The sequence below is a fragment of the Ambystoma mexicanum genome, chromosome 2p (genome assembly GCF_040938575.1).
Source record: "Ambystoma mexicanum isolate Mex_15411 chromosome 2p, UKY_AmexF1_1, whole genome shotgun sequence".
Classification (NCBI taxonomy): Eukaryota; Metazoa; Chordata; class Amphibia; order Caudata; family Ambystomatidae; genus Ambystoma; species Ambystoma mexicanum.
Window position 1 is genome coordinate 847,542,002 of NC_090923.1, and position 25,075 is coordinate 847,567,076.

Consider the following 25,075-nt stretch of genomic DNA (forward strand, 5'->3'; position numbering starts at 1 on the left):
TGGATCAGTTGATGAGTGAAAGTGTGTGTTCTCTGGGTCCTCAACAGTCCCTATTTATCCATTTTCCAAAGTGGGTGGGGAGGCTGATTGTCTATGCCCAATCCTCTAAGGATCTGATAGGTCAAAGAATTCCCCTTCTCCTGATTGGAGAAAGGAACAGTGTGTCATGATGTGTCATCGAGTGTCAGAGTGATGCTGCAATTTACAATCTCGGGAAGAACCTCCCCTTTGCTTTTACCCATAAAATCTATTTTTCCCAAAAAACATATTTTCAATATGCACAACTTGTTAATAATACATATACACATCACAGATTGCCTAATGTACATTTCTATCAAAATCTTATCTTCCTATGTGTTTTGGTTCATAAATGACAATTTTTTGCGCTTTTGGTTGGTTACACATTTTCACCAATGGTGGGTTTTGGCAGTGGTCTCCTGTGTTACCACTACATAGGCAAACGAGGACGGCGGCCTATTTTTCAGGTTTTTACTGCGCACCTCTTGGTGATTTTAGCGAGCAGAATGCTTTCCAGTGGCCATTTCTGATGTTTCTGCTGCCAGCAATGCACAGTAATGTTGCAGGGCCTGGATTAGTGTGTTGAAACATCCCACAGTATTTTGTGTTTGTTTTACTTTTGTGTTCTTTGGTTATGGAGTTTTTAACAACTCCAGTGGCATCATCTTTTTCTGTGTGCCACAGAGCACCTTCAGTGCAGTGGCACACGGTGTGTATTTTCAGACTCCCCAAATGTTTAACTACCTTCACTGAGAATGACTACTGTCTCTCAGGTCATGTAAATTAAATTGACTTTACTAGTCTCTTTAAATTTACTGACCCCGCACACCCTATCTTACTATAGAGAGCTGGAGGGATTGCTTAGCTTCCTGTGAGTCAAAACACTCATGTAACAGTAAAATGTTACCTTTTCCTACTTTAAATGGCTGTTGGCAGTGCTTTAGATCAACTACCATGATTTTTCGCGACTGCTAAAAACGATAGCTCGAAATCAGGGGAAGCCATGTTTTTCCATAATGCGCCCCAGACCTATCTGAAAAACAGACTCTGGGCTACTTTTTTCGCCATTTCTTTTAGAAAAAGTGCTTCTTGTGTTTGTCTCTGTGCGCCAAACCAGGTTTGGTACCTTTCTGCGTGCCCTTTGGTGGGTTGCTGTGCTGAAGCCCTCCTCTGGTGCCAGAGTGTCTGGGGTGGACAGGATGTGAGGGAGGGGCCCGAAACTCCCTGTGCTTAGACTCCTAGGAGACCTGAATGCACTCTTGTGTGATTGGCCGGCTGGCTGTCGGGCAAGGACAGCCACCCCACTGGGTGAGTGACAGCCAGGCTGAATGAATGGGGGAAAACTGTTTAAAAGCAGGTCTCTGGAACTTGGAAAGCAGAGTCGACCACTGGAACGAAAGAACCGAAGAGGAGAGGAAGGAAAAGGATTGCTGCAGCTCCTGGATGACCGGTGAAGCCCTGCTGCAGGTCTGAATTGCCTGAAACTCCGACTCGTCCCTTGAGTTTGGTGGGAACAACCAACTCACAAGCCACATGGACACCGTACTATTCTGGTTGAATTTTCAGCAGAGTGCTGTTGAAAACCGGATAGCCAGAGCGAAGGAAACCAAGGGGGCTTTAAGGCACTCACACCTTAAACCGACGTCTTGCTACAGCTTTTGGCCTCTTCCCTGGGCAGTTCAGGAACCTCCCGACGTCCTCCTTCTTGTCCCCATGACTGAATCACAGGAACAGCGAGATCTGCTCGAACTGCCAGGAACAACGGCCTAAGCTACAGCTTTCTTCATTTAAAAAGGTACTGTGCAAACTCGGTCTGGAAATCTTTTTGGCCATCGAGAAAGTGCATTAAACTTTCCTCAACTACGAAGGCTTGTCCTTCCCTAAATATTTGTCAAACATTTCGCCTAGCCAAAACCTTTAATAATCTGTGGCAAAGACTTAACCGTTACATACCAGAACTGTGCTATCCTATACAAGAGACTCAGAACCATTGACTTTGGCCCAGGCCTATTGAGAAGAATTGCTGGTTGTATTTTACTTGAACCCTTTGCCCTGCCTATGGTTGTATTTGGGCTGTCTACTCTTATAACCTTGTCTTTTCCTTCCTTTTAAAAGTATCTAAAGTGCCATTTTGCTTACACTTCATTTTTGAGCTAAACTTGTTTAGTTACTTACCGTTTGGATTTTTGTGGTGTATAAGTGTGTGATATTGAGCTGCTTGTGCTAGTGTAATGTTTTATAAATGATTGAGTAAATAAATGTATATTCTTTTACTGAGAAACCTTGAGTAAGTGTTTACTTGAATCACTGTATTGGTTGGTCCTTGGTGAAACTTGTTCTACTCCTCACTTACACTCTTTAGATACGTCAGGCTGCTCAGCCATCGCTACCACTTTACTGTATAGTATGGGCTTGTACCAAAGGTGAAATTGTGCTTACACTTGTAGTCCTAATTACCTGTAGTGTTCCCAAAGGGCACTGCAGGTGATTCTACCTAACACCCGATAGCCAATAAACCTAGTGCAACTTTCCTGGAAAATAATTGACACTTAAGATATATAGGCATTTTAGAGCAATGAATGGATACATCACTGCCAAATGAGGTAATTTGATAGAAGGATATTTTAAAATATACAGGACCAGTATTGTGCCTGATATATCATATGGTCTGGTGATATTTTAAAAAACAGGTAAAATGGATTGAAAGCATGGAGGGAAAGCTATGGAGATCTATTGTTGGCCTCTGTAATGCAGTGCATATGGAAGCCATACAATACAAGCTTGACCTGACCTATATGTTGAATTGCCTGCAGCAGGTTATATTTAAAGAGTTTAAATAAGAAGGATAACATCCATTCTTTGTTTTTCACAAGGACATATGTAGGTCTTTTATTGACAACCATAATATGGGAGCATTAATGAATGATTTAAAGACCAAGGCATTGGCTTGGGACAGAATAGACAACCAATAGACGTTGGCAAACAAGAAAAGCTACACCAAATATATTAGACAAAGTTGTCCTTACCTAAAACCGTTTGAGTAAATAATGTTGAACTAGGAAGATGTATAATAAAGAAATGTTTTAATGTTCTTCCTATCCCTTCTTATGTTTGTGCTTGACAGGATCTATTTATTTAATTAAGAACATGTTGTTAATGCAAACAACTACTGAAACACTTCATCACAAACACACTGAATGAAGGGGTATAGTAGATTTGTTGGTACTCTGTATCAAACACAGAAAGACCAATTTTGGTCTTGCCTATTTAAGACCAAATCACTTATTGTATATGGTGTGATGCTGAGAAGCGTTTATTAACATTGCAATTTCATAATTGTGATAGCTTTTTACTATATGGATAGCCTTTCTTTTTCCAGTGTGGTTAATCTATGGATGTTAAATCAATAGCTATTTTAACATTATGTAAGGTTTTGTATTGCATGTGTAAGAATGATTTTTGGTGATATTAGTGTATATTTTTTTTAATTGTAAACCACATGCACTTTAAAAATTGAAGCAAAATACTGCATATGGTGTGTTTCATTACAGTTTATATATTTGTATAAAACCTTCATTGGACATTAATTTATTTTGGGCTGTTATAATTTGCTTTTTGGGTCAATACTGAATCACATTCATACCCCTCTTGAGAGTATAGCCCTCCCTCAGCCCATGTTGTTAAGAACAATGAAGGAGCTATATCTCTTAATTGTGCATATATTACCTTTATGATTGTGTTGGTTCTTGGTTTGTAGAAGTGTGAGGGCTGAATAGGCATTTTAGCGGCTACTACTATGCTTGTAGTCCTGCAATCCCCAAACTCAATTTGTCACAGTCGATGACTGAGGTTTCTCCCAGCATGGTTCTGCCTGGTAGAGGGAAATCCAAAGGGGTAACAGATTAGGAATTAGCCAGGGTTGTGGGGATTTAGGGAACGGGTTTAAGGGTTGTGCTGGGTAGAAATGATCAGGGACTTGAGAGCAAACCAAAACTAAAATCAACAGGAAGAATCAGAGAGTGAATATTAGATAGAGTCCAAATAAAGTTGGGAATATTGACAGAATTAATATTACGACAGTGTAGATAGATGGTGTGCAAAAAGGGACAGCATGAGTGGAAGGAAAAAAGGAAAAGAAAGAACGATCTTAAGACAAAAAAGGATAGCAATAATAGGTTAGTCAACAGAGTGCGAAAAAACTGAAATATAGCAAAGGGCTAAAATGCTGTGTTAGATGTTAAGAGACTGGGGCAGTGGAAGACAGAGCATGAGTTGTTCAGAGATGGAAATTGAAGTACATCCATGAAGAAAAAATTGGATGTCAAAAGGGGGCATGAGAAGATAATATACAACCCCGATAATCACAGAAGCAAGTAGGAAGATCTGAGGGCGATATGAATCGAGAAGGCATGGGATATGATGTGATAGTGGATGTAAATTGATATTGAAAAGATGCGAAAGAGGACAAGTGGTGGGGTATGTATAAACAATACTCCTTTACCATGAGAAGTGGGACGTGAACACATTTAGTACAAGGCAAGGATATGTCATTTATTTGTGAATCAATCTCTTGTTTTAGAATATTAGATTGGTGGGGCTTTGAAACCAGTTGCACCTATTACAGTTCTAATAACTGACACATTCACGCTCTCTAGAAAGAATGGTCACAGGCAAAGGAGTAAGATTCACTAATCCTAGAGGACTAATGGCTTGCTAGAAATAACATGTGTTCTACTAACCAACCAAACGGTATTCTTTTAATACACTCTGCAAAGATTAAAGGAATGTTTGGGAATGCCAAAATTCAAGTATGTGCATTTTTTCTATCCTGGAACAGGACAGTATAATGCATGTTAATTAACTGCTGAAACCTCATAAACCTGGTTATGGTAGACATGTAGACAAAACATGAAACCCCTTTTTTTCTCCTAAGAAAATTCCTTCATGCACTCTCCGGTGTCTTAAACATATTCCCACACGGAGATCACAAATCACGTTCTATAAGTCCTGGCATTGTACCACATGTCATTTTGTATTCCTGTACATATTAATGCAGGGCTACATGTGCCAGAAAGCAACATTAAGTGAACCTAAAAGCGAGAACACCTAACATGGTGCAATTGGACCTCTACAAACGATCCCATTCATGGCTGTGTGTCTTTCAAGCTTATACTTCAGAATAGTCTGTGTTATAGTAACCTACTTGAACCTATTGTATGACACTTGCAAGCATTTTGGTAATATGCCATTGGAAACACGATTTTTACTCCAATGCCCAGGCTCAATTTTCAAACATGGAAGCCACTGAAGATGGTGGATTTATTTTATTTGATCTAATCTAGGAAACCGAACTGCAGACTGTCCTGGTGCATTTGGCGCTGAGATTAATTTCTCTGTTGGTCTGCCCCTGTTCCCCGTGGGTTTGTGTCTGATATTTGTAAGTCATGGATATCTTAACATATTTTGGGGTCAAGCACAACAACTTTGGGGTCATCCAAAGACAATAAATGAAGGGAACTCATGACTCAACGGTCGTCATTGCTCTTCACAACTAATCGCTTGATGTGTTCCTTTGGCAGATATTGAAAAAAGTGCATGCACTCCCTCAAAGTACCCGTACCCCCATCCTTCATGCCGGAATGAGAATAAGAAAGCACCATTAAAGGGGCAATATTTGGTGAGAGTGTTTGTGTTCTAGCATCGGTTCAGGACACATGTTAGCCTTAGCAGCCACGTGGAAGATGTGCAGGCTATAGTATAGAAAAAGCGCACATAAATGTAGTGGTGTGGCCAATGTACAAATGCCCCAGAAAAGGAAAAGATATATATATATTATGTTTGTAATAAATGTGCACTGACTTCTACGTATCATTTAGCTTTTAGGAAAACCATGGATCACTTTGAGTGAATGTGAGGTAAATGACTTGTCTAATCATACACTGACAAAGTGGAATATTTGGTCTGTTAGACAAATGTTTAGAGCCACCCTTTTGGTTCATTTCAGACGGCTGCAAGCAACATATAACAAAGGTTTTATAAAGTAAAATCACATAATTCTATTGAAGGTGTACATCTCTGCCACTGCATTCGACTTTATTATAACATTTAATTCACCACCATTACAGATCATAAAAACTTGTTATTTTCGTTTTAAATAACTTTATAATAAAATCAGTTGCCATGTGCAATGTATGCTTTCAAACTCTTGACATTGTATGGCAGGTGTTTTTAACACATAGTAGAAAGAATCATTCTGAATGTCTTCTGCTAAAATGTCACTGACTCTTGCCCTATCGGAAGAACTATTGTTTCCCTCACAGTGCAAGTATTTCCTAGCACGCGGTGGTGTTCCCCCTATCGGGGAAAGTGTAGAGAAGAGAGCTAAACCTACATTTGTATGCAAGATGTATACGAATCCACACACCCTGTGTAATCATTGCCAAACAAAAAAGTGATAAACGTTAAAAGGTTAGATATAGCATTAATGGAACTGAGATACCCTAAGAGAATTGGCTTTTTTTGTTGACAACACAATGGGGGTCATTACGACCCTGGCGTTAAGGGTTTAACGGTGCCATAAAAGGTGTCGGCGTCGTTAAACCCTTAACGCCTGATTACGAGGTCCCTTTGCGGGACCCGACCTTAACGGCTGGTAATAGCGCCATGGTTTAGCGCCGAGGTTGTAATGAGGGCCAATATATTTGGACAAAAAAAAGTTGTTTACTTCTTTTTCATTGGACATAGAAGAAGGAAAAATACAGGATTTAGTTTCCTTCTTGCTCCATGTTTTTAACTTTTATAATTGATTTTCTTCTACTATGCGTTAAAAATCGTATATTTTTTTTAAAGAATCTGAGTATCCGATGGGGCTTTTTTCGTTGTGTGGCTAGAATGCCACGTGTTGACATTCAAGGTTGCATTTCAGAAGTTACATTGGAGAAAAAGAGGAGGTCTTCAGATCACGCCTCACAATAGGAAGGGTGCATAGCAGAATCACGAGAGTCTGAAAGGTCTTGATAACGTTGAAGAAATGTAACAGCTAGTCACATATATAACGAGCTAATTTTAGCACTACAACGTGACATCTATTGATTTTAAATCATTACTGAAAGTTTGGAGAGACAGTAAGGGCTAAGGAGAAGTGGCAGAAAACGGAGCTAAGCAGAGTAATGTAAGTACACAACATGTTGAACTCAGTGGCAATCTGTAGCGTAGACAGAGGGCTTATTTAAAACAATGATTGATAGAAACGCCAGTAAAAGAAACAATATCATTGTACAGTGCATTGCCAGCAGCCTAGTAGCCCTTTAGAATGCACGATACCTTAAGCAGTGATCTTTACTATTACACTCCCGGGCTTGGTGTTTACATGTTTACATCATAGGTATTCTGCACAAGTCCCAGCATGCAATGGGAAAACCTGGAGTGTCTCGGGGTTGACTCGGGAACCCTTATGCAGCTTGTACAAAGCAACAGGGAACGTGTGTGAATTGTTAAGGCATGCATGGCAAGGAGAAGTGCCGTGGGCTAAATGCTGTGATGTTATTGTCTTCAATAGATACTGCCTGCAGACGTGTACGTGCCATAGTTTTAGTCTCCCGCCCGATGGTTTATTCTGAAACCATTCGGTGATATCATGTCCTGGTGGCCAAATGATGTTGGTGGTAATGATGGCTCCTCAAATGCCCATTTACATTCACATAGTTACTGTTATTTACTGTGGTGCAATACTAAATGCACTGAGAAACACAGATGGAGAATGCGTACTCATAAAAAGAAAGAAATTGGGACACATATCACACCCTGCCATCAGAGTTGCTGTTGCAAAGAATTTAAGTGTGTTCCCTTCCCTCCGTTTTGCGGATAACGGATTGTTGATCTTGCTTTGGAATCCCACAAAGCAGACCACTGTGACTGCTATGTGGAAGTGGACATTACAGAGCTGTAACAGATTCAGAGCTATTGCTACAACCAAGTACATTTTGTTCAGTTTGGCATCATTTATTTTTCAGAGCAAAAGTGTTGCAGAATAGAAAAGATGATATACAAATAATGTCAGATTGTTTATTGTGCATAATGATTGCTGTCCGAACAACCTTTCGATAAATGTGGTGCAGTTTTACAATTTTATGTTAATACCAATCTGCTTTAATTACTTTATAGATCATATTATTAAAGACAAGATATGTGGATGAACAGTTAAATGCAATGTTGATATGCATTAGTAGGCAGCGTATCTTCCACATTTGCCTGGAAATGTGATTGTGTAAATACCTTCAGTCCATGTTGCTATGACAACCAAAGGCATCACCAGGGTGTTTACTGTGATTTGTGCTAGCAGGGGATACAATGTTAGCACGCCCATGTGTGATTATTCACAAGATGACTGTGGGAAGCACAGGTGGGTCTTAGAAAATGTTGCTCTGTAGAAAACACACACATTATACATTGTTATGAGGAGTGGAACAGGTGTCGTGATTATTAAGAGAAAGGTATGGCGGGGCACCCATAGGTACAACTACATACCCATGGGGAACAGACCGGATGACATCCTAATAGACAAAAACAGACCGCCAAATACACACAACTGTTCAAATTTGAATTTCACAACGCCTTTTGAGCAACAACTTGATTGTGCTTGATTCTTTGCTCTGCAGGGCACTGCCTCAGAATTCCTGGGCTCACTGTATAGGAGACAATGTTCTCCAGTACAACATGCATACCCCAGGGGCATCCCACTGAGCCTGTTCCTTTGCCTTTCCATTCAGGTCAGATTAAGCTTGGCAAATGCACCCTGCCTTTAGCCTCCAGCTGAGGAAAAGTCACTTAGTTCTGGCAGCCTCTTGTCCTCCATCCCAGGTTGTGGTTCTATGCATTTAGGCAACCCTGAGATCAGTGAGTCTGGTGCCGCCGCACTAGGCACTTCAGTGGCCACTAGCCCCCCTCTGGCAGGAGAAGGTGCAACTGTGGATCTGTATCTGGACTGGGCAGCAGCCTCGGTCTATCACCCTCACTAGCTGGAATCTCGCCTGGCACCATGGTCATGAGGGGTGCTTCTCGTGCTGCTCCTTTGGCCTTTGATATAGTGACAAAAGCAATGATTTCTTCCTCAGGCAGGTCATTTCCTAAAAAACAGTTCTGCAGAATTGTGTGCTTAACAGCATTGCAGAGATGAGAAGGTTCATCTCTCTAACTGGACTCCACAATATCCAGTGGACATCGGGTAAAGCCATCAAATCACCTAACAAGTTTGTCAGGACCCAGAATTATCTGGTCCTCTTGCGCCCATGGTGTTTGGACAGTGGTGATACAGCAGTATCACAAAGTGCTGGGCTTTGTTCCCATTTATGAAAATATGATCCAAAATGATCTCAGTATTAGCAGGAACCGGAGCCTCGGTTCGAGACCCAGTACATTTCCCACTCCAAGATAATGGGGTACATTCAGATAGCCCCTGGCCTAGTGGGTACTCATCATTGTTGATGCCCTTACTGACTATATCTACACCCTCCATGAGGGTAGCACAAATTACAGCCAGCTTGGCTCTAACCTTGCAGGAAGCATATGCCTTTCTAGGTTTCCGGATTCCGTGTATAGGGCAGCCCTTTCGAGCAGAAAATGGGGGTGCCTCAGTGCTAGTAGGGCCTACACTTCTCTTTTCTTTGGGAGCGGATGATACATGTTGGCAGAATTTACCTTGACATTTTGTCAACCTTTTTTAACAGCATTTCAAGGTATTCTTACATGCAACCAAATGATACACCCTGAAACAGTGTCAAATTTGATACTTGTGGCGCATGCACTTAGATATTTCAAGGACTGATGTGTAAATACCTGAACGGTTTGTCTCCCCTTCATGATGCGCTGTCTAATGCTCCTGAGGTATTATTCTGGGGTTTTGCAGAACTTTCTGAAGACTGTGGCATTCATTTTGCTATCAATTGGACTCTCCTCAGCAGTCAACTGAATAATGTCAACAGTTCCATCTGTTGGTGAGTGGCTTATAAGGGCAGTGCCCCACAACTCCACTTTGACCTCCTGGAGGCAGAAAGCTAGTTCCAATGTTTTGATCCAGTCACAAATATCCTTCCCTTTTTCCTGTGGTTGAACCTAGTCCTTAGGTATGTGGTGCCTCGGTTTTCCTTTGGAGCCACGACTGGAATCACATCTGGAAGCACTTCCTTCTGCATTAGGGGTCTTTTGTCAGGCTGCCTTCTGCTCTTTCAGGGCAGGCGTACATAGCATTACAGAATCCTGCTATTTCTGTCTGTCATCCCTCTCTTTCTCTTCTTCTAAGGTCACCTTCCTCTCCACTATAGGGAATTTCTTTGCTGACAATTCTGCCATAGAGATACCATTCCAGGATATTGCTGCACCAGAGCACCTACCTGAAACCTGAGACCTGACAAAACCTTTGGACCTGTGAGAGGATTCAACACCCACCTTCCTGATGCTGTGATGTAAACTGCTTCTTCATTGATGTCCTCTGATACGTCTACACTGTTCCAGAGAAAGGCATACCTGAGCTGGGAGCACCAGCTCACTACTGGACCCTTGGCACTTCACTCTTGGCATAGCACACGCAGTTTGTCTAAATTCAAATTTACTGCAGTACTCATGTCGTACTCCATGGTAGCAAAAATGCATGTCAGCTCTTCTAAATGCAATGACTCAAACTTTTATTTTGGTGGACCACGTAGTCAGCCCTCACACTTATACAAACTGACAGTGATCCCCATCATAAAGGTAAAACAGGTACAGCTAAGAAATAGACCTTTCGTGGTAACATGGGGCAAGGGAAGGATTTAGTCTCAAAAGAGGAGTGAATGGGATACAGTAGCAACTTGAACAGCAAGGTACAACAGTTCCAAAATAAAACAATGTCCATACAAGGCTCTAAAAAAAGATATACTTTGATTACACAAAATCAGTTGCACACTTAACTATCAAAAACACTATAAAAAGCACACCCATCTGACGGAAGAAAGAGAATACTTAGCACAGAGGAAAAACAGGCAATAAACGCAACAAGGAATTACAAAAGGATATGTCCTTTTTGGAAATAGGTGCAAATGGGACTTAGCCTTTCTCTAGGGCCTAAAAGGGCTGACCAGGGAGACAAGATCGGTTTAAAGTACTTTATTGCAATGTTCTGTGGTTCGACAGGGCCAAGCTGGTCTTCAAGTGAGTGAGTCGGTGTCAAGTCGGATTCAATTAGGGGCTCCATGCCATACAGGGTTCAGTCGAGTGATGCAGGATAAATAGGCCAAAAGGTACATTTCAATGATCGAGAAGGGTTCGTAATTATGACTACAGAATGTTCGGTTTGATGATTAATGCGAAGACCCAGTGGTTCGAGCCGAGATGTGATCCTGTCAATTCATTGGCTGTTTCAATGCAGCTGTTCAAAATTGTCTGCATGGGATACTGGTCGTCGAGCGAGACAAGTGACGAGGGTCCACTGATGCAATGCTGTGTTGTTAGGGAGAATTCTCATTCATGGCTAATTTCCCTTACCTATTGAGTCCCTCAGCAGCTTTGCTGAATTTCTAGGATTTTTTTTTTCACCTGGTCAGAGTGAGAGCCCTTTTTCCCACTCTTACATGTGTTTTGCTGTGTGTGTTTGACATGTTTGTGTTCATAGACTGTGGAGCCTCACCTACTCCACAGGCATCATCTTTTTAGTGTGTATTACACAGCACCTTCAGTGCAGTAACACAGGGTTTGACTTTCAGACTTCCCAACTCAGACTCCATTTTCTGGGGCTGACTACTGTCCCCCAGACCATGTAAAGTTGCCATTAACTTACTAGTCTCTTTTTAAAACCACATACCCAGTAGAAACCATCTTACATGGAGTACTGGAAAGGGTTAGTACTTTTCCCTTTTTGTCTGTTTCTCTTGGAGAATTGTTTTGCTCCCTTTCCATTAAGACATGGCTGGTGGCAGTGGTAACTACCCTATTTTTTCTACGGTGGTTATCTTAAATAACCCTGGTATTGTTTTAGGCTATCTTGGTAGCCTCGAACTTAAATCCACTTGACCATATTGTTTTTAATATTGCTCCGGCTGGGTTTAGTCGCCATTTCTTTTTGGAAAAGTCTTTCTCATGTTCGTCTCTATGCGCCAAACCAGGTTTGGTTCCTTTGTTCACTGTCTTTTCGCAGGCTTCTGCACAGAAGCCCTCCTTTAGGCGCCTGAAAGTCTGGGTAGGCAGGATGTGAGGGAGGGGTTTTAGGACCCCTGCGTAAGTCACACTCCTGTTTGATTGGCTGGGTGACTGTCCCTGCCAGGACAGCCACCCTGCGGTGTGATTGACAGCCAGGCTGTGTGAATGGGGGAAAACTGCATAAAAAACAGGTCTCTGGGTCTGGAAGACGAGAGTCGCCACTGGAATGAGAGAACCGAAGAGGAGCTGACAGAAGAGGACCCCCCACAACGACCCGGTGAAGCCCTGCGGCAGGTCCGAATCTTCAGACTCCAACGACAGAGAGGATCTTCCAAGAATCTTCTTCCCTTGAGCCGGTGGGACCAACCAGTTCACCCAAACTCCAAGCCAGGAACCCCTCTTCTGGTCGAATTCACAGTACAGAGCTCCAGTGGGCCGGATTGCCAGGAAGGTCGGACCCTGCTTGGGTTTTAAGGAGTGCACCTTTTATTTGTTGCGTTGCTCTGCTGCTGGTTTCTTCCCTGGGTAGTGCAGGACCCTCCAGTCTTCCTACTTCGTGTCAGTCTGACAGTTGCTTCAGGAACCGTGAGCCTGCTGGAACTACCAGGAACGTCTGCCACAGCCACAGCTTCTTCTCCATTTGAGGTACTGTTCAACATCCGGTTGTTTGTTTCGTCCAGCCACGGTGGAAGGGAGTGAAACCTTTCGCCAATCCAAGGTCTTGTCCTTCTCTTTGAGCTAACTTTTCTGCCGACCAACTTCGTTCTGAACTCTTGGCAAGGACTTAACCTCGAACTACCCTGAAGTGTGTGATCTTGAGCAAAAGACTATTGTCCTATTGACTTTGGCCCTAAGCCTATTTTACTTGATCCCATCACTGTAGTTCCTCTTTCTAGATTGCCCTGGCTACTTACCTGCTGGTACTGCTTCTTTCTGCCTAACTTTGTCTTTCCTACCCTTTTTTATTAACAGAATGCCATTTTGCTCCCACTTCATTTTGTGAGCTTAACTGTCTGTCAACTATTGGGAGTGGTGTGGTGTATTAAGAGTGTGGCTTTTGAACTGCTTCACTTTAGGGAAATGTAATACAACTAAAAAGTAAATAAATGTATATTCTTTTACTTGGAAACCTTGAATCAGTGTTTGCTTGAATCATAGTAACTGCTGTCCTTTGTGTAACTATTTGATACTGCTCACTTGCTCTTGAGGTAAGTTTGGCTACTCAGCCATTGCTACCACTTTACTGTGTAGTACAGGCTTGTACCAAATGTGAATTTGTGCTGCCCCTTTTAGTCCTAATTGTGTGTAGTGTTCCCAAAGGGTACTGCATATAATTCTGCCTAACATGTGTCAAGCCAGTTGCATGGTGCAAACACAGTGGTTCCAGGATCGAGTCAGGCCAAAGGCCACAAATGTGACAAAAACAGCTTGAATATGATTCGATTGGTTTAATGTGGTGAAAACAGGGATCCAGGTTAGTATGGCACTTGCATGTTCTGTTCCCCCAGCCTAGACAGGATACAAGCAGAGCGGAAGGCCCTGGTCTTGAGCAAAGGTCGCCCACAATGTGCCCTGGCAGTGGGTAGGGAGCAGAGCTGGCCTCTGCCTTGGATCACTCCTTCTTCACCTCATGGGTTGAGGGCGGTGGGAAGATCCACTCTCCCAAATGACATCCAGTTATTTCTTTAGCCCTGGATGGTCCAAAGTGCATTAAAGGGATGGTGGCCATTTTGTGTAGGAAAAAGCCCAGAAGGGATAGGACAGAACAATTCTCTTTAGAGTGCTTTGTGCTAAAGGAAGTGGAGGTGACAGGAAGAAAGGAGAGGTACAGTAAGAAACAAGATTGTGGAATCCTTCCCCAACTATGCTGAGGTCCCGCTGACTACACTAAACCTACCCCATTCCCAGACACATAGCATCAGAGGCTCTTTGGTCTGCAACACCTGGTATGAAGGTAATCCTTTAGTTAAGGTGTGCCCTGTGATTCCTGTTTCCCAGTACAGCTCCTGCTTGTGATAGGTGTTACCCAACCTCAAAAAGGATCAAACTGAGGCAGCCCCCACAGGATATGGCGCTGCTGGGTGCAGCAGAGACAACCAGTTTAGGGAGAATACACACAGACCTTCCATGGCTGGCCTGAGTTCACAGTGTTGACATGTGTGGTGTAGATCAGATGCTGCTTTTAAATGTATGTGAATTGTCAAACTCAGGTATGGCTTATGTTTAAGATTATAATTCCACCAGAATGGCAGTTTCTCATAGTTATGTGGTTTTGGAGGTGTAGATCTAAATGCAGCCTCTGTGTTGAATTGACTTTGCTGTCCGCCTAGTTGTCAAGAGGTTACCTGGGGCATTTAAACCTGCTTTGTGCCACTAGAGAACAGGTGCTGCAGGCCAAGATACTGATGCAGCAGGGCAAGTGTGTGCACTTTGCTTTTGGCATGGGGCTTAAAGAAAATGGGGTTTCTGGTTAGCACCCCACCAAACCCCTTTCTGAGATGGAATTACCAACATCATGTTATCAATAATACAAATACAAATCGATATGTCTTCTATGCCGTTGGTAGATGGAAATCCTTCACAAGGACAATCAGATTATACCTATCCATGACAATATAAAAAACAGTAAAACTAACTCATGACATGTTATTATGGACCTGTGCAGGGGACAGTCAAAGGCAGCACGCAGAAATGCTGACCCTTTAGGACCCACCCTCATGTTGGTAATTGCTCAAGAACTTGTACTACTCGTACCACCTTCCCTCATTTCACCAATTACAATAAGTGTTGCTAAAGTCCAACAGGAACCTCGCATATCTGCTATCAGGTGCCCAGCTGGTATCAAAGATGGCAGACTGGCTGTTTTCAAGCCACAGTCCACCTGCACTCTGGTGATGCCAAAGCATGCACTTGGAGGAAACCAATCCCTGGCCAAAGATCATCAGAGGCCCCAGGTGCAAACCATTAACTGAGTACATGGCCCGCAGTGGGGACTGAGTCACTACATCAAAAATGGTACCAAACTGAAGGGTGTGGGTTTTTGATGTAGGAGCTGGTGACATGAGAGTTTGGAGAGAGATGGAGAGCGAATGCGGAATATGGCAGGAGAGTGGAGAGCAGAGGTGGTTGGAGATATGGGGCTAATAAGTGATCGGGAGGAGGTGCGTTTGAGATGTCTGGGGTAGGGTGCTTTAAGACATCAGAAGGCGATTCCTTTGAGTCCTCAGGAAGAGGTTGACTTTAGATATCACGGGAAGACCGGAGGTGGACACCAGAGGGAGGATGGAGAGGAGAGTCCAACACCAGAGGGATGATGGAGAGGAGAGTCCGTAGGAAACGCGGGAGGCTAGGAAGTTCATAGCTAGCAAGAGAGGTAACACTTGGCCCAAGGCAGGTAATAAAGGTGAAGGGGGTCAGCCCGTAGTAAGAGGCGAGATAATTATGTGGCATAGTGTCAAGGAACCGCAGCACCAGAACATGCGTAGAGATGTCGTGCAAAGGGAAGAAGTCAGAAACCTTACAGAGGGAAAATGACACATCCATCTCTATTGGGAAAACCCTTTGCCATTTTATTCACCTACTAGTGATGACAATATATGTGTATCATTTTCCCGTATCTGTACATGATTATTTTAGAAATAGCCCATGCAGTATTGTGGAAATGCCACATGTACTGTTCAAAAAGGTTTCCTGGTACAAAGACGTGGACTGGGGAACCATAATTGCTACGTTCTACTGAGAACGCAAATGCGCCATAGAGATTGTTTTGCATGCAGCACTCTTATCAAACATACCTTAAATCCTTATAGAGGCCCTTCCTGGGAATTTCTAGTCTGAATGAATGAGAGTGCCCAATGTTATTGTCCACAAGAAATAAAGGAAGTCATTTTCTGAAATAGTAATAGTTTCCAAGGACACTGGGCGGCATCACTAGAAGATCAAATAATGTTGATTCTTTTCACTGAAGCGGAAGAAGGGATTGGTGGAGTGAAATGAGTTAACCCACGAATACAGAGGGAGGAAGGCACAGCGAAAGCGTTTCATTTGGAAAGGTCAACTCTCAATTTTTTGCCAAAGTCTTAGATCACATTTCTTTCAAATCAGATCAAGCAACATACATAAAAAAGGATTTGTCACTTGCAATGTCTTTCATTCTTGTCACCGCAGGGGTTTACTTGTGTTAATCTTTGAACAAAGACGTAGGAATGTCAAGTTAATGCTTGGATGTTCCCCTCATCCACAAGGAAACAGAGCATACGTCTCAGAATAATGGCTGCCGCGACAGCGTGATGGAATATAGGGTAGTGCCTCTCCAGTGGCCTCTGTAGCATGAAGAAATGCCAAGTGTGTGCCATTTATGCTTCATGCCTAAGGGCTCAGGGATTAACAAGGGTTGCCTAGACTCGGTACAAGCAACGGAAATACCACCCAACCACCACCCTGCCCGTGCCAACCAAATGTCCCCAGCACCTCCATATCTTACATCATGTGTGCACCATGAAATGAACATAAACGTATTTACAACAACTATTTGAACAAATCATAGTCAGGCGAGCAGTGTGGCTGGTTCATAGTCGCAGCGAATTCATAGATGCCAACAGGGCCTATGTCATGAGGGAGAAAGTAACACAGACTGTTTCTCTTTCATATACCCTAAAACTCATATTTCTGGATTTGTAATGGGAAAACTAAATTACACGTCCCATAATGCAGGGATAGGAACAGTGACAGTTGAGCTTCTACCTTTTGATATGCAGGATATTTGACATTTCTCCGCAAAATGGGATGCTTTTGCAAAACAAATGATGCACATCGAAGCGTGGGAGATTGCAAAAGCATTTTAGCACCTTCTTCTGTGGTATCTAGCGTTGCAATAGGACGTTTCTGTTCAAGACCATGATGCAATGATAGCAATATCCAGTAACAGTAGCATTAGAAAATGATTTAGGCAATATAAGCTATATTGCCATTAGTACCCTGGCACATCCTACCGGGGTACTAATAGCAGTTGTTCTCAAGTTGAGAAACGGCGCAGCAACCGTTTCTCGACTTGAGGAAAAAAGCAAAAACAATGGCCGCCAGGGATCGGGAAGAAGGTCCCTTCTCCCTTTCCATGGCGGCCATTAACACAAATGTAAAAAAAAAGTTAAGAGAACTCAGGGACGCCGCAGGGCACAGAGCCTTGTCGGGCAGGTAAGGCCGGCCGAGGGTCAATGAGCTTGCTTTTTACAAGCTCATTGACCCTCGTCGGGTACTAATTACAGTTATTCAACTAATTTGCCATTTCTTAGCTGGTACTTTTGAATAGACATTTTCAATAATAAAATTGTTTTAAGCAGACCGCACCTAGTTTGGGCTATTAGCTATAAGCATAAACTATTGCAATAGAGTACAGATAGGGAGGAATGACATATGAGGAGGGACACACAGTCTATAGGTGTTGTCTGATTAGGAGCCCACCCATTGACTGCCTATGGCCATGCTAATCCCTATGGCCATCCCCAACCATTCCTGCCTCTGGCCGCACAAAACTCCTCCTCATGTGATATCTTTGAAGACGCTTTATTCAAGTCTTACTCTCAGACGTCGGTTTCACTCGAAGTGCCTGCCAGGGTTTTTTCAGTTAATGACTTAGGTTCCGATTTATAGAATAAGCTCATAGACCCTGCAAAGAACTCTGCGCGTACAATAACTTTGCGTGCAACTCTGCGCGAAAATCTCTTTGTGCGGATCGTGTATTCATGCAATCCAAAGTGCAAAATAACCCGACCTGCCAAGGAAACCGAGCTGCACTTGGAACGCCCACAACCTGCCCCCATGCAAAGCAAAACCATTTGCAGAGAACAACCTATCCACAAACCTTTGCGTCCACCACTGGCCTACAATCCAACACCCCAGCAGAACTGCATGCAGTCCTCCGTAAATCAGGGATGCACCCAGGCAAAAATGCAAGCAAACCCCGTAAATGACGGCTTCACACCAGCAAAACTGCACGCTGTCGTCCGAAAGTAAAGGCTGCACCTCTGCTAAAGTATGCGCGGCACCCCGTATGTCAAGTCTGCACCCAGTCGAAACTGCACAAGGTGCCCCATAAGTAGTGACTGCACCCCGTTCAAACTGCGCAAGGTCCCCCGTAAGTCAAGGTTGCACCCCAGCGAAACTGTCCTGGGTCCTCTATTAACGAACCAAAATCAATACAGACAAAATGGAAATCATGTTTACACCGGAAGACAGAGAAAACAACCAGCACATCCCATGGCCGATAGAACTGGGAAACCAACCAACGTCATCCAAAGATGGAGAATTTCTTCTAGATACTGTCTGCTACCTGGCCGTATATTGCTGTGTGTTATGCACAGGGTTTTGAAAGAGATTCTCTTTTTGACCGAGAGCCAATGTAGCATCCTGAAATTCTGCATCTACAAACCAACCAGAACCCTGAGATCCTGCAACAACATCAGTCTTGAAACCAAATGGTAACGGAAGAAAAAACTTTAGCATTCTCTTGCTTAGCCGCAAATCTATGGAACTCCCTTCCCAAGGTAATACGAATATGGAAGACCATACACAATTCAGGAAATTGCTGAAAACCTGGCTCTTGAATTCTGAACATAAAAAACCCGAGTGAACGAGGTCCTCACACCTGGCGACCAACCAAGGACGGGAAAAAGGAAAAGTAAACAGGGAAATGGATAGGCCCAGAAAGAGAGGCACCCGACCCCCTCGCCGCCACCCCAACCCAATGGAGAGCACCCAGACCACAAAGGGTGTGTCAGGTGTATCGACCCATGTTCAAGTTATTATGCTGCAACATTTGGTGCTGTGGGCTTAGAAAATCCAAGATGGCCGAAAAGCACACAATTGCACCAGAATCCAGGAAAACCATGCAGTTTTTGCACACACCAAAATGGTCGCCTGACCTGCCACCCACCAGTTCGAGCTTGATGGGCCAGAAGCGCCATGAGTGACATGTGGCGCCAAAGGAAAAACAGTGGTGCCCGTTAGCTCAAAAAGCGCTTTGAAATCACATTTGTTTCTCTGAATGCAAGCTCAAATTGCCTATTTCAAACATTGCAAGATATTCCAAAATCTTACTGAACACAAGCAGACGTCTGGTAGAATGAAGTCTTGTGTGCATACCAAATCTGGAAAGATGAAGAGCCTAAAATAATGTTAATAACAAAACTGGCTGAGCTGTGGATGTCAGCAGCTTAAGTGAAATGGGATTTAAAGCCACTAAAATCGAAAGGTTTAAAATAAATGAGTGACCTACTGTTGAGTGTCACATAGGTTGCAACTGTTTAAATGTCATAGTTTTGAACTTAGAATCAGCGTTCTAGCTGCATGTGTCAAAATTGTAAGTTTGATTTGAATGAAGAAAAATGGGAACAAAAGTGACCTTTGGCTGAAGCCTGGCTTAAAGGAGATTGAATTCTGCCCGGCAACTACCCCCGACAGGAATTGAAACTTGCCCAGCAACTGCATTCACAGGCCTGGCCGCCTTTTGCTGCCCCACCAAAAGGAGATTACACCTCTCTGATTGAATCAGGGGAGGAGTACCTGGGACTGCAGTGAAACAGAACAATGAACTTCCCTTTGCTCCAAGCAGTTGCTAAATCAGGGGGTCGTAAATGGCTTCCTCTTGGAAGGAAATGGGACGGGCACTTCCTCTGTGAGCCAGCTGAGCTTGGAGGAAGTGGACAAACCAGAAATTCCCCCATGTGCTTTGGGAAACCACACCCCTCTGGGCCAGAGCATAATTTTAGAAAGATGGATAATTCATAGTACATAATTGTCAAAATTACATCAATAATATAATTATTCCTGTGATTTTTCTGTGCACATTTTAAGAGGTGTTAGGACTCTGTGGTATGTTCTGGGGGCTAGTAGCGGAAAATAGGGTATCACTCCAAAATTATGTATGTTAAAAATCTGACACTTCATCATTTGATGCCCATATTCCTTGTGCACGCTTGTGTAAATTCTGGAAAAGTTTAGAGGTTGTGTTCTGGATGAAAAGGGCAGAATTCTGTCAGAAGTGAACACAACATCTTGCAAAGACAGGGATCGGATGGTTTGGCGCTACAGAAAATATGTTAACTGGACATGTAATATTAGAAAAATTGTACATAGAAAAATATGCATGTAAGTCAGAAATAGATTTGTGTGAAAAGTGACAAGGGGAGTGTTCTTCTTTCTGTATGCCATAAAAATGATGTCTCATGATACGGGATGACTCCCAACTCAGTTCCCCAGTCAGGCGACAGAGAATACTGTAGCCTATCAGGATCCTCAGAGGGTTGGGCATAGAAAGTCAGCCTTCCACCCACTTTCGAAAGACATAAAAAGAGCCACTGAGACCCAGGTAGAGACATGCTCTTTCCACTTTCTTGCAAAGCACTTTGCCGGACCAGACAATATCCAGAAGGACCATATCCAGAACTTAGACTCCAGATTTCAGAACTTTGAAGCAGAAGGCCTACTGCAAGCTAAAAGTAAAAGTATTCTCAGCTGGCCTTACAATTTTGCAAACTGATTTACCCCAGACTTCCAAGGGGCACATTATAATTAAACAGCCCGGCTGTGCTGTTTGATTCTATCCAAGAACCTTTGCCAGAACCAGACCCAGAAAGAAGAGCTGTTTCCAGAACCCGTCAGACCCAGACCAGACCGCTGTGCAGTGCCAGAACTTTTGCCAGAACCAGAGATCCAGACCAGCAGAGCAGATCTGACCCGGATAGCTGTGACCTCAGAACCACCCACCAGAAGTACAGTCTAAACCTGTTGACCAGATCTGTGACGAGGCCCATTCCTTCCAAAATTAGGAGTGAGTATCCAACCAGAGCTATGCAAAACCAATCTCTTAGTTTAAAATAATCTAATTCAAACCATTTCCACCTATTTAGAACTGCATAGAAATTGTGGGTCCATTCTGTGATTTCAAACCTATGAAAGTGTCATTTGTCATTTGAATCTTACTTTTTTTCTGAGAATCTACCTCCACGAAATCATCCGTTTCTTTTCAACCGCGTGTCCTAGGAGCGAGATTTAACTTTCATTTTAAAGCTAAGAACCCAATCTTTCCAACAAGCCCAAAATCTACTCCTTATAGTTTTTCTGTAATCCTGCTCGACGCACTCGGAAAAAGTGCTGCGAATTGCAATTTGACTGAAATTTCTCCACCTGTCAAAAATCGCTGTCTTTTGCTTGCAACTGCTGAAATCTGTTTTCAACCTGATAGTGTTGACCTGAACCAATCTTAAGTAGCTATCACCTACTCTGAATCTCCTATAGGGAATTAAAATAATTTTTAACATATTTTTCACTTCATTGCAAATCACATTAAAAGTATTTCTGCATGTTTTGAAAGCATACCGGTTGCTCCAAGCTTGCTAGGGGGGAACTAGAATTTGTATTGCATTTGATTGTATTCCTGAAAACTGTGTGCTCTCCTTCCATCTCATTATATTGCATAGGGGTGGAGTGAATTGTCACAATGAAAAGTGATCATATTATCTCTTGTTGAAACCATATCAGTTTATTTCTGTGCTGCATTCTTTCCATCATTGCTTTTCCTTGAAACCATAAGAGTATTCTCTGCTACCTTATCCTTTCTATACTAACTCCTCACTGATTGAAAAGAGTGTGCAATTGTAACATTACCCATTGTTGATCAACATTATATTCATAAGTGTGCTATCAAATATTAATAAATAAATAAAAGTGTGATATATATCTTGTTTAATTTTTCAAATAAATCTTTTCATTTGCAAAACAAACCTACTTCTTGGCTCAGTGAGGTCAGGGGGATTCAAAGAGAGGGGCGTTATACAAGGGTTTATCATCCAGATCTATGAACTTGTCATAAAAATATATAAATAAGGGCATCCCAGACTAGGCATTGACTTAGTTGGAGTGCTGAATTGAAGTTACTTAACAGGTGACAGGCTAGAAACGATAGGGCCACATAAAAAGGCCAAGGGAAACGCAAGGAAGAAATGGGAGGCTCTTGCCCAGGCATGCCACAAGTAAGGGCAAACAAGAGGGAACTGGACTAAGCAACAGCCATGCCCCACTAGGAAAAGAACCTCACAAAGTGAACCCAATTAAAGAACTCCCTACCCCCGCTAATCACCCTCTGGGCTGGGAATGGGCACCTAGTCAGAAATAGGGCCTGCCCTCGGAGTTTAGGTGACAGACGGAGTAGCTGTGTAGCGCAGGAACCCATCACCACAGAGGCAAGCTTACTGATACAACTAGAAAGGGTATAGGGAAGAAGGGAAGGCACAACTAATCAACCGGAAAGGTTAAAAAGATCAGCTACGGCCAAAAACAACCCAAACTAATACTAACAATCAATCCTCCACATACACTTCACACATACTGCACTAAAACAACCAGAACTCCACAGCACGGCAAACCGCACATACTTCACAACACCACAACAAAAAGACATGGCACACACAACCTTGCACATCACCACATGATGTCTGCCTCCCGAATTTCGCACCCAAGCTCAGTGAACGTGCCTCCAAACTGAAGCTGCAACTACAAATTAGAACTACCTTAACCTTTCTCCTACTCCTCCCATTAATCTTACCCTCTGCCCTCTTATTTTCACAGAACCACTAGAGTGCTGCGAGACCATGCAAGTGGCACCTGTGCACGGTATAAAATTGTTTAACATTAACATTAACCTAAAAAACAGCTGGCCACTGCCGAAACTGCACAAGGTCCCCCATAAGTAATGGCTGCACTGCTGCGAAACTGTGCAAGCTCCCCCGTAAGTACCAGCTGCACCCCAGCGAAACAGTGCAAGCTCCCCCATAAGTAACAGCTGCATCCCAGTGTAACTGCGCAAGCTCCTCCGTAAGTAACAGCTGCACCCCTGTGAAACTGAGGAGCGTCCCCCTACTCCCAAGGCATCAAAACTGCTGCCAGAAACCCCTAAGTCATAGCAGCCCCCTCAAGTCCCCACACCGCCCACGAGCCCCCCTCGACTGTGCCACAACTTCAGGCAACCCCCTCACATCCCAGCACTGCCCACCAGCCCTCCTCTCCTCTGCCCCAGGCAGTCCCCTCAAGTCGCTGTACTGCCCACCAGCTCCCCTCACCTCCACCACTACCCCAGGCAACTCACTCAAGTCCCCACACCACCCACCAGCTCCTCTCGCCTCTGCCACTAACCCAGGTAGCCCCTTCAAGTCCCCACATTGCCCACCAGCGCCCCTTGACCGCACCATTACCCCAGGCAGCACCCTAACAGTAGACCACCCTTCTCCTCACCACTTGAACTCTGCCAGTACCCCATGACTGGCCCTACCAATCAACATACCTACCAGTGCAATGTTGATGAAGTACTCACCTCAATGACACAGGCCTGTAGCAGACATGAAGTACACTGGCCACACATCCACCTACAACTTGAACAACCGGTAGCACTGCTGCAGAATCCATGTACGGAGCTCATCACAGGACACCCTGGTACATCTCACTCAGCTGGACATTAACAGGACTGCATAATTTTGCAACAGCAAGACTGTGACCACACCAGATACATGTGACATACCAATGAAACGCAGTGCAATGAACATATCATTCAGCCCATGTGCCATTACAATGTACTCAAAGCGCTGTATGAGAATACCTGTGGAGGCCCAAGTCTGAGACATCACAGATTGTACTGAGTCATGTGTCATTTTTTTCTGCATAGTAGCCTGTACAAAGGAATGATGGAAGTCAATGAGGTACGCATTCAGGTGTGGCAAAGACCCTGCAAGTGACACAAGTCCAACTAGCATTTGGCTGTGTGATGTGCATGCTGTCTGAGAGTGTGTGAGTCAAGAATATGGACAATATGCACAGGTAGACCAAATAACAAAGAATCACAGAATCCTGCATGTCAGTGGCTGATATAGAGTATGCTGTGAGATCAGGTTGTGGGTAACTGCAGAGGTGTGCGTGTGGGGGTCTATGCCTTGTGAGAAATACAGCTACTGAGGGAATGAGTGCACAATGGATAAGTGCAGCACACACATCCACAGTGAGTGCCCAATCCACGTGACAGTCATATTTGTAATGCAATACAAAAACATAGTAAAAGTAATTTTGCACATACACAAAAAGAGATTGCAACAGGTGTGTGATCATGAAACATAACATGGTATTATGAAATGCACACAACAAAAACAAAACATAAGGAAGGGTAAAATGTCCAGGGATGAAAGGAAAACAAAATACAAAATGAAACCTAACACTTAGAACTATTTACACAGGCAGTGGGCCTATACGTTTTTAAAGCGTCCTCCTAAGCGGAGTCACATTCATCATCTTCCTCCTGGAGGCAGGCCTCTGTTCTTTCTTGGAGGTCTTGCAGGCCCTCCATCATCCTCTTCTCCTCCTCCACATTCCTGCAAGCATCAATGCCCGCCTCTCCAACACCTATGCCCTGGCTCTATCAACACTTGGCTCCCTAGCCAGTTGCCTCTCTGCCATCAGATGCCTACTGTAATTTGTACAGATGCACACCTGTTTATGGCCCCGCCTTCTTCTCTCCTCTCCTCCTGCCAAATGCCATGCATGCCCGGCCGTATGTTCCTCCTCGGTGTAGATTGGCCATGCACGTAGTGACTCTGTACAATCCTCACCTGCTGCTGCCTGGCTGAGTGCAACCTTTGCAGATACCCCCACCGCCTGGAATACACATGTTGGGGGGACACAGCGCCAGCACTGTCCCGAAGTGCCAGCTGTCCAACCACTGCCTTTCCCTGTGTTGGTGCATGGGCAGGCACAGTGACCACCTCATCTGTTGCACATGGGACTTCCAACGGAGGCAGGGACATACTCACCAACACACCAGCCAGTGTGGGTGGGATTGGTGGACAGGGGG